This window comes from Lepidochelys kempii, chromosome 16 (genome assembly GCF_965140265.1).
Source record: "Lepidochelys kempii isolate rLepKem1 chromosome 16, rLepKem1.hap2, whole genome shotgun sequence".
Lineage (NCBI taxonomy): Eukaryota > Metazoa > Chordata > Testudines > Cheloniidae > Lepidochelys > Lepidochelys kempii.
Window position 1 is genome coordinate 26,462,765 of NC_133271.1, and position 11,163 is coordinate 26,473,927.

Genomic DNA, 11,163 nt, shown 5'->3' on the forward strand with positions numbered 1-11,163 from the left:
GCAAGGTTTACATTTGAGTTAGAATGCTGTATGCTATTTTCCCAATGGTTTATTTAATGCAGACTTTGAGCTGTATGTACCATATATAAGGTTGTTTCTTTTCAATCTTGTTGCAAGGTTTTTCAGTCAGATGTGTTAGGTTGTATGTGGCTGACTTAGTAAAAACTGCTCTGTTGCTTCCATAGGATTGAAATCAGCAAAAGATTATTCTGAACTAGCAGCAAGATAGGTGCTAAGATTCGTGTTCTTTGCTCCTCTCAGTGTACTGAAGATGATTCATTAGGCCAGGTTCCGTGCAAACAGTGTTTTGGTTTTTGAAATGCTATATTTATAAAGCTTTCTCAGCTGAAAGCTTGCAGACCTTGTGCATGCCAAATTTCCATTGAGGTCAGTGAGAGATCTGGGTGCACAAGGACTGTGAGACTGGGACCCTGACGTATTTAAAATATTTATTAACCTTTCTTGCTCTTCAGTTCTGGTAAATAAAGATGAATAATCTGAGAAACAAGGAAGTCCCCATAGGAAATCATGACTGGATAAGATTTGTGAAGGGGGATGTATTTCCATCCCTAAAAGACAAACAGTTTAACATAGTTCATTAAATTTGTACACACTTACAAATACATGTTTTTTTTAAAAAAAACCTGCAGGTTGAATTAGCAAACTTTACTAGATACCCCATAGCAAAGATGTCTAAAAAGGAAATAATATTGGTTAGTGGATTGTTAAAGAGTATGTTTCTACCTTTTGAAAAGGGTGTTCACACACAGATATTCTGCTGTATGTGGTGTTTTGTTTATTGTCAATTACCTTGGGAATTTTATTTTTGTTAAATGCTTTAGTTGGATCTTTTCTTGATTTAAAAGGCAATGTTGGTCCAATATGAAATGGATACAGGCCATAAATAAAAACCTGTGTATTCCTATATAAACAAAATGGTTTTCAAAAACTTACTATTAAATTCAATAGTAATGCAGCAAAATGTAGTTGTTAACAATTTGAAGAGAGGTGCTGGTTGCGGTTGGTATTTTATTTTTTTGATATTTTGTTTTAACTACCTGAATCCACATCTTTAAAATCAGTTCTCAATATTGCCTTTTCAATAACTGAGATTTATGGAGGGGAATAATCTCATGTTTCTATTATCTAAAACCTAAAACAGGCAATTAAATCAATTGTCTGGTTTAATCAAATCAGGGATTTTGCATATAAGTAAGATACAATATTCTATATAGGGCCTTTATGTAGGGACATTCGGATTCATTCACTGTCTCCAATGACCTATGTTGTCCCCATGATTGTTTCAATCCTGTGGTATTGTTCAGTTGTTTAGAGCTTGTTGGTTTTGAATGCTGTACATTTTTTTACTACTGCAATCCTAATGTTTCTTCACATACTTGTACAGTTCCACATTTGATGTACTAGTCTGAAATTCTGTTAAAAACATGAACAAAAATGGAAATGATATTTCTTTGGAAGTGTATTTTTACTGTATATCTAATTTGAACTAGTTGAACATACTTCTTTACATCTTGCATGATAGGTGTGTAGTTCATTTTTTAAATACGAAAGAGACTTGAGAGTAACAGATCAAAAATATAATGAAAACTATACAAATATGGAAAATACATACATTGATTTGCTACTTTTTGACTCAAGATACTTTTTGAAATACATTTCTCTAGATTATTTAAGATAATGCAAGTATTTTGTCTTTTAATTCATATCTAATACAAAACAGTAAAATGGATTACACATCAGAGAGTTTTTGAAGCCAGCATGTGATTCACTGAAACACTTGATTGCTCCCTTAGTCAAATAGAGGGAAAGAATATTTGATCTTAAGAATGATGACCAAATCTATCTGTATTTAAGGTAAAGTTCCTTAGCGATTGCTCTTATGAAATATTATCACAATTTAAAATATGTTGATACAGTTAACTTTTATATTTCAGAAACTTCATTCTCTACTCAAAGATTACGTATTGTATGTTTAGGGGATACATTATATTCTTCATATATAACAAAGAGTTTGAATCCCTGCTTTAAGAGCAAAAGTCAATGCAACCTTAAATGTTATGGGTGCCAACAGTGCCTCCATAATAAAACATACTGTTTTGGAAGCCAGGCCTGCAGGTATTTGAAAAGTGCATATTTAAGTATACTTTCTGACAAATAGGTTTGGTATTTTGGGTGCTTTGCAAGATCAATATGTCATATGTTTAAACAAGAAAATAGAAAACAGAATCAGGCACGTGAAGCAACCACCTCCCTTAAAAAAATAAAGAAAGGGAGAGAAATAAGAAAGAAAAATAAAAGTGAGTCTTAGGGTACAGGAAATGCTGCTGATAGAGGACTTAGAACCAGTTCAGCTACAGATGCTTCAGTGTAACACCAAGTGCCCGGACACTACAGTCACAGGGTTTTTAGTAATGCTTAGAGAGAAAGATCTTTAATGAACGCACGTGAATTGAGTTAGTTAATTTGTTACTTTATGACGTTGTATAAAACTCGCATGAACTCCATATGACCATTACTGTTTTCCAAATGCAGTTGGTTTAAAGTTACTCTGTATGGAAAATCCAGTATGCACAGAAGGAAGAGCCAGAATGTCAACATTCAGTACATTGTGAAGAGACTAGCATTGGCATTGTGAATAAGGATATTTTCTCCTGTCCCCATCCACCTTTCTCTTAATCTCAATCCTGGGTACTGTCTTCCACAGTAAGACCCATGGAGAATTGCAGGTAATGGACCTAGTTTACTATTTTATGAGGGCAGAAAGACCGTTGAGTTTCAGTGACTGATACCCCATTTCTCTGCTTAACCTCCTGCTCATGGGCCTCCTTCACATTCAGACTCGTAAACACTCTTCTCTTTGCATTGATTATTTTGGCTGTATCCACAGCTCTTGGAGTTATTCACTAGGAGTTGAGCGCACTGACTAGCTTTGGAATGTCACAAAATGTCAGTCAAGCTGACTTGGGAAATGTCCATAGTTGGTGAAAGCAAAGTTCAAACTACTGTATAGGTTTGGATAAAAGAACTAAGAGATCTGGTTCCATTTGGTTTCCAGCATCCGATATGGAGTCTTCAGCAATAACAACCAATTGGTCAAAAGTTTTCCTTTACCTTGTATGAGGAGATGTGTATTGCAGCAGCAAATGGGATAAGGAATGTCCTGGCCATTTATGACACTGAATGGATGATAGAGAGCAAAGAAGGCCAGTTACGTGTTTTTACCAGTGTTGCATTTCCAAGATAAGGAGTACTTGTGGCACCTTAGAGACTAACCAATTTATTTGAGCATAAGCTTTCGTGAGCTACAGCTCACTTCATCGGATGCATACTGTGGAAAGTGTAGAAGATCTTTTTATACACACAAAGCATGAAAAAATACCTCCCCCCACCCCACTCTCCTGCTGGTAATAGCCCAACTTGATTATCATACACATTGTAAAGAGAGTGATCACTTTAGATAAGCTATTACCAGCAGGAGAGTGGGGTGGAGGGAGGTATTTTTTCATGCTTTGTATGTATAAAAAGATCTTCTACACTTTCCACAGTATGCATCCGATGAAGTGAGCTGTAGCTCACGAAAGCTTATGCTCAAATAAATTGGTTAGTCTCTAAGGTGCCACAAGTCCTCCTTTTCTTTTTGCGAATACAGACTAACACGGCTGTTACTCTGAAACATTTCCAAGATAGTTCAGACCAACAGTTTAAGGAGCAGCTTGACTGGGGAACGTTAGGGGTTTTGCCCATACACAAGTATAATCAATCTCAGACAACATTATTTACTTTTTAATGTGCAAAAAATCCCCTTTGGGGGTCATGTTCTAGTCACAGTTACACTGGGGTGCATGCATGAGTATAACTAAGCAGATATTAGCCTTTTATCTTCTAACATATACTTGACTAGGAGAGTGTAGGTATATTCAGTGTCTGAACTGAAGAAGGGATATTGATGTGTGTGTGTGAGAAAGGGACAAGGAGGGGTCAGATTTCCCTGCCTCTGGAGGAGTTTATTCCTCTCTGGATATAGCTAAACCATTTCTGCTGGAGATGATTTTTATCCTTAGCTAATAACAATACTTGTGAACAAAGCAACCTTTTTTCCACCTCCCCTCTTCTTCTAAAATGCACCAAGTGGCCCCTGTATTTTCAAAGCATTCAAACCCAGATTTTTAAAGTGTAGGAGTATGTGTGCAAAATACCCAATGCACATCAGAAGTGAGGTTTGCATGAGTGCAAATCCTAGTTTCACATCTAGTTTTGGTGTATGCAACTTATGCTAGCACCAAAGTGCACATATGTTTTTGCTTTCAAAGTTTAAAACATAGCTTCCTTCTCGGACCCTTCAAGGCCTTTCTCCTCTCCGCTGCAGATGAACTCTGCCTTGATTGAACTCTGCCTTGTCCCATATTTGAGGTCATTTTCTTAGTCTCCAGTATCTTGGTTTAACTGAGTAAATACATCAAAGCACAACATATACACACAGCAGTTTCATACACATTTAAGCATGGTCAAAAACCTAAGATACTTACTAGGGTACATCAGTATTGGGATAGATAATACTGGTTCCGAGAACTGGTGTCTGCTTTTTTTTTCACATATGAAGAAAAGAAACAAGTATTAGACTCTTCATCTAATTGTAATGAAAAAGTGCTTAAGACAGTATCTCAGGGATGGTTAGTCTATTTCAGAAAGGGGATACAAAGGAGAGATTTTTGACACACAGGCAATTAGAGGGATTACCATGAAGAACAGAAATAATGAGGCAGATGGACTCTGAGCACTCATGCTTTCACCTCCACAAATGGAGAGAAGGTTTTTAATTTTTTGTGGGGTTTTGCTGTTTAAAAACTATTATGTGATTTTGAGTTAAAAGCAGAGAAACAAGTTTGTCACTATCGTAACAATCAATGAGTTATCAACAATCTGAGATGTTAATATGCAGAGATGGCCCTACTATAACACGAGAGTATAATTTTTGCAAGCAAACATGGTACTTAATGGTGCCAGTGAAGCATTCCTCTTCTGTCTTGCTATGTGAGACAGTCCTGCTAGTCCCATATACCTGATATCTCCTTGCCTGCCAATACTTGAGCACTGTCTGAATCACTAAGGAGGTTATGCTACATAAGGAGATTTAGATTAATCATGTAGATTTTTAATTAACTTCAATGTTGTATTTTGCTAGTTTGTCCCATATTTAGCCTTTTAGTATTCCTAATGTCACAGTATCATTTCCAGATTTTGTCATTGCAACTGACTTTGGCCTCATGCCAGGGAGGCAACCAAACGTAAAGATACTGGGGCATGTAACTGAGCAGATTCCAGTTAAGGCTGAGTGTACATTATTCATTACACTTTAGTCTCCATTTTTATCTAAAAGTCAATGTCAGAAATGTCAGTTATAGAAAAGCCTAAAACTTCAAATGCCTTGGGCTGTATTTCTGCTACATTTAGTTGCCCTTTAGTGAGTTTTCACACTATACCTTAAGGGAAGTGTAGTGAACTTAGTGAGTAGGAAAGCCAAAAGAATTATTCCCAATTGCAGCAACAAGTTGAGTTTGTTGACTGAGAGAGAACTCACAATATTTTAAAAAAATAAAAATCCACCAAAAAACAAGTACAGATAGTTCTACTAGAAGGGAATTTGTATTGTCCCCATCTTTACTACAGATTTTCCCTTTTTTCTCTAATCTTTACCACTTGTACTAATTAAACAAATGTTTGTTCTCATGTAACAGCCCCGTCATACTGATTCCTGTCAAACACTGTTTTTCTGTAAGATGGCATTTACCAAATGGTCAATTCTAGCATTCAGTGAAAACACCAAAGGTACATTGGTGCTTTAATAAAGTTCTGATTAGATTAATTCAAGGTTGGCAGCTGTTTCTGGGCCCACAGCCTAGATCAGGGGTTCTCAAACTGGGGGTCATGACTCTTCATGGGGTCGCAAGGTTATTGCATGGGGGGTCCTGAGTGGTCAGATTCCACCCCCAAGTCCCGCACCACCTCCAGCATTTATAATAATGTTAAATATAAAGAAAGTGTTTTTAATTTATAAAAGTGTCACACTCAGAGGCTTGCTGTGTAAAAAGGGGTCACGAGTACAAAAGTTTGAGAACCACTGGCCTAGATTTTTCACAAGTTTAGAGATGTCAGACTCAGTAAGTCTAGTTTGTGATTTGTTTAATCCATTTTAGCAAAGCATAGTATTTTATTAGAATGCATTTGAACCTGCTTATAGTAAATTCTGGTTTACTGAAGTTATTTAGTGAGTGTCAGTGCATTGCAGTATGCAAATTGTAATGTTTCCTAAAGGATTCCACTTTGACAGGAAAGACTTCATTGTAAGAAGCTCTTTTCTGGAGTTTTTTGTTTGCATTGTATTGTAGGTATATTCGTTTATCAGCCAACCTTTAAAGAAAATTTACGTTTTTGCAACAGCTGGAGGGAGTGTGAGAAAATTCATCTATCAGTTCCACTGGTGTAAGTCCAGAGTAACCTACTGGAGAATTTGGCCCAGTATTTACAAAAATTATGAGGACAAAATAACTGGTAACAGTTACAGCTAGAGGGACACAAATAGCAGGACCCTGCTGTTACATCCTATGGTAACTCTGTCTAACTGATAAATACCAGCAGTGACTGTTTACAGGCGCATACTGATCACTATATAATTACAATTTGTGAAGTCACAATAGATTCTCATACTAATCAGCACTTTGAACACAGAAATAACTATGTACTTTTCCCATAATGACACAGAACTAACCATGCTGTTACCCTGCCACTGCATGGTAATTACCATGTAATTCAATGTTCCTCAGTTACTATTAGAGAATGGTGAGAAGATATTTATGCCCCAGTAATTTGAAGTGTCACTAAGAAAGGCTGCTTGAATTTCCATGAGCATATGTCCCTGATAGAGACGAACATGGATAATAAGCTTCAACCTAAGTAATCACTAGTGCAGGCTGAAACCTTTATTAGAGAATTCAGAACCACTTTCTCCATCCCATTTTATATTGCCTGATACAGTATAGAAGTCACATGCTTTGTGTTGATAAATTTTGCAAGTGCCATATGAAATTGATCAATGCAATGAGAAGACAGCACCAGAGGTGTTTAAACCTCCTGCTGTTTACATTCATGTTTAATACACAAACAACAGAAGAAAGTTCATGGAAAGTGAATGTGTGTTGCATGCTGGTTTGCTGCCATGAGCTGGTAAGTGATATGAGTTAACAGAGACTTTCCTAGTGGAAAACAAGTGCATGTCACTTTATGCTACAGGGTAAGGATAAAGTGAATTGTCATATTTCTGGCCTCTGGAAATTCTGAGGTCAATTTAAGGAAGGGATGCTGTCATTAAGCCTGGAGAACACATAGCTATCAGCAGTTCCATTCCAGCAAAGTCCATAGTTGGCCTCATAGTTCTAGGTATTATACTTTCTCTCTCTTCCATCCCCTTGAAATGGGTGGGGGTTTTCCTTTTATTTTTATCCTATTAAAATATTTTAAAAAAATATTGGTTGAATTGCATGGCAAATTTTACCAAGATCCATAAAACAGGCAAAGAATCATCACCAACCACTATGTAGAACTAGCTCCTTCCATCCAATTTCCAATGCATAGCTTAAACAGCAAATTCTGCCCTCAGCTACCCATGTGTAGTCCCTGCTGAATTTAATAGTCATCCTTCATCAGAGTAGAGAGATGGACCAAAGGGACATATTTACTTTACTTACATATTTACTTAAACAGCTTTGCTGTTGAAAAACCTGCCAGATGTATTTGGCAGATGTTGAATGTCCTGCTTGGCTGAATGCACCTGGCCCGTCCAGTAGCAGGATGCCTCTGGTGCCAGCACACACCCCAGGTGTTAATAATATTCAGCACTTAGACAGCATGTCACATCTTCAAAGTGCTGTACATAGTAGCTAGCTGCACCACTACCTAATTAATATCCCGTAGTCCCATATGCTCTATTGATTTAACTCTCACAGGACAGAAGAGCTGGTGTGACACAAGCAAGGAAAGGTTGTGAGCCGTGCTCTTGACTACAAGCACCTATCCTCCAGAACAACTTTGCCAGTGACTGTTTCATGATCCTCCCTTCATCGTTCCCCTCTGCTTGATGTCACGTTTTTTGCTGCCTCTATTCTGGGAATTAGAACAAAGGGCTATACCGTAACTTAGTTCTGCACACTGAACGGGGACGTAATCAGGCATGAGGCGCACCCCTTCTTTCAGAGCCATAAAAAGGGGAGAGTGGGTTCTGCAAGGCCACTGCTGCTGCCCACAAGGTGGTGGGTAGGGGAAGGGAGTTGGTGGAGCCCTGACTCCAGGCTACCAGTGCGTTGACCTGCAGAGCTGAGCTGGCATGGGTGCCTACCCACCTCCAGAGCTCCTGTGAGGGTTTGTTGGTGTTCACACTGCACTTTGACAGTGCAAAAATGCTAGGTTGCGCCACCCTTGTTATACTGCAATAAGTCTTGTTCTAGATTAATCTCTCCTTCTCGTGGTGTATATTTTCAATTTTCTTGGCTACGCCTGCAGATATGTGCAAGTCACCCAGGGGCTCAAGAGACAGCAAAGTGGTGCCATATTTCATGCACATGAGCCAGCACTGCTCTTCATAAAGAGCTCTAGCAGACCATCTGCAGTGCTCCCTTTTATCCAGGCAGGATTTTTTAGGATTCTGGAAATGTGCTACCCCATTGCAGAGCTGCTGAGTTCCTTATTGAGATGACATTACACGTAAGGAAATAAAATCTGCCATGGGTGTTCCCATCATCTCTTTCAACCAGCCCTAATTAATCCAGATCTAAATTTATCTCCATCCTACACACACCTGGCATCAACTCTCTCTTAGTATAGATTCCAACATGCTGAAGGATGGCACAAGTTACACTGCAGCAAATGTTATTTATGGTAGAGCAATGAACCTCACATCATTTAATTTTATTTATTTTGTGGGGTTCTTTTTTTTAGTGTAGCCCCTTTTGGGCCCTCATTTACCTTTATGTCTCTTCTAATTGTATCCTGTTGTGCCTATAGAATTCAGGAGTCCATTCTGGATTAATATAAAAGTCATACAAAGTTCTTTTCTATGATGCTTTATCTTTCAGCTACCCAAGTGCAGACTATGTTTCTTGTAATGTTTTGCGTGCTCGCTCTTTCCCTCCCTCTCGCTCTCTCGGTTGTGTCCCGCGGTTATAGCTTGCACACACCAACACCCACTAGCACTGACAGGATTCTCTACAGTCCCCTCTGGCAATTCCAACACAAAGGAGAAGTCGCTGAAAAGACATTTGCTGCTATTTGTAAAATGATATTCTCTCCTCAAAACATCTCCAACTCCAAAGGATCCCTGTTCAGAGAGCTGTACATTTTGCTGCCATTCACGTGCAGATAACATCATTATTAACTGGATAAGAAGAGAATGCAAAATGCAAACCACATTTTTATTAACATATAACAAAGGATTTCATGAAAACATTAATAATTTTAATTAATTAAATTTGGAGGTGGTGAGTATTCGAAGGATGTGTGGTGATGTCAGGGGGGTTAGAAAACAGGGTGCATTTCTGACAGGGATCAAAAGCTTTCTGTTCCTCTTTCTGTTTCTCTTCCTAGTGGTTAGAGCAGGGGCTGTGAAACAGGACTTCCAGATGCTAATTCCAGCTCTGCCTCTGAGTCACCAGGTGCCTGCCTCAGGTAGAATGTTAGGAAGCTTAGCTAATTGAGATTTATGAAGCACTTTGAAGTCCTCAGATGAAAGGTGCTAGAGAAGTGCAAAATGTAATGATGAATTGTTAATTACTATTATATACCATACAAACAGCCACAGGAAAAATGCAAACTGATGTTTTCAAGTCCAGGAGGCTCTCCAGTCACATCTGCCAAGGCCTGACTACTGCTGGGCATAGCTACTCTGAAGACAGGAGAGGGTGGTTTACAGTCTTCTGGAAGAAGCCAGCAGGAAGCCACACTGGGTCCATTTAGTGATCCCGAGGGTGAATGGGAAATTCACAAACCTATTACACAATAAATGCAGATACATCTATATTGGATGGCACTGGATTTCAGGGCAGCCTGAAGGAGCCCTTTCTACTTTATAACAAGAGATTAGAAGAGAGAGCAGCACTTTACCCTTAGTTACCCTGCAACTAAGAAAAGATGGCCCCATAAAACAGGGGCTGTGGAAAACTAAACATGGGCTAAGTGTACAAGGTTGAGTGCACAAGCACACCATCCTTTCTCCTTCCTTGAGACACAATGAAAGTTCTAGGGCTTCACAACAGAAAGCTTAAGATCTATCATGTATATAAAAATCACCAGCACAATGTTCTGCAAGACCATTGGGCCTAATGGTCAGGAGTGCAGGATATTTAGAGATAAAGAAAAGGTAGAATCTAGAGTCTACTCCATCTCTGGTCATTGGTAAGGTTTTTGGTTTTATGAGGAGTTTCTGACTCTAGGTTTGTAGGTTGGAGGAGAAAAAAAGATAAGTGATCATCTAAATTTTATGCAGCTCTGATTATCTGCACACTCACTAATCTCCCAAAGTCCTGTCCCAGCAGGCACTGAACTTAATGTAAAATTTGGAGTGGGTTCTTTGCAGGTTCATTTTTTTTCTTTGGTTTTTCCCAGCTCCTAGTTAGGTGGTGTTATGAAGGATTTGGTCCCAGGATATTACAGATGCTGTTCTTCTAGCCAAAGCTTTTTTTTCACTCTAAGATGGCTCTGTGCATTAAAAATATATACATAGCAGTAGGTTTGGGCATGGTGGTGCATGCCTGGGAGGCTCCTTAGGAGGCTGAAGCTGGCAGATTGCTCGGGGGTTCTGGGCTGCAGTGTACTATGCCAGTGAGGTGTCCAGTGCCCCTGACAGCCTGGCCAGCAGGTGGCTGAAGGACTGACTAGAACAACACAAATGATCTGTTCTGATCCGTGCTCTCTCTGTGAAGGCTGATGGACTGATTGATCAAGGTGACATAGCAGTAGCTCTATTGTTATTTATGAATAATTCTGGTGCAAAAATGTCATGGATGTCACTTACTGCACTAGCACTGTACATTTATGGCACTGTCAGAATTTCAGGTTCAACAATAGCCAATGAAAGGCACACTTGTTATCTTTACT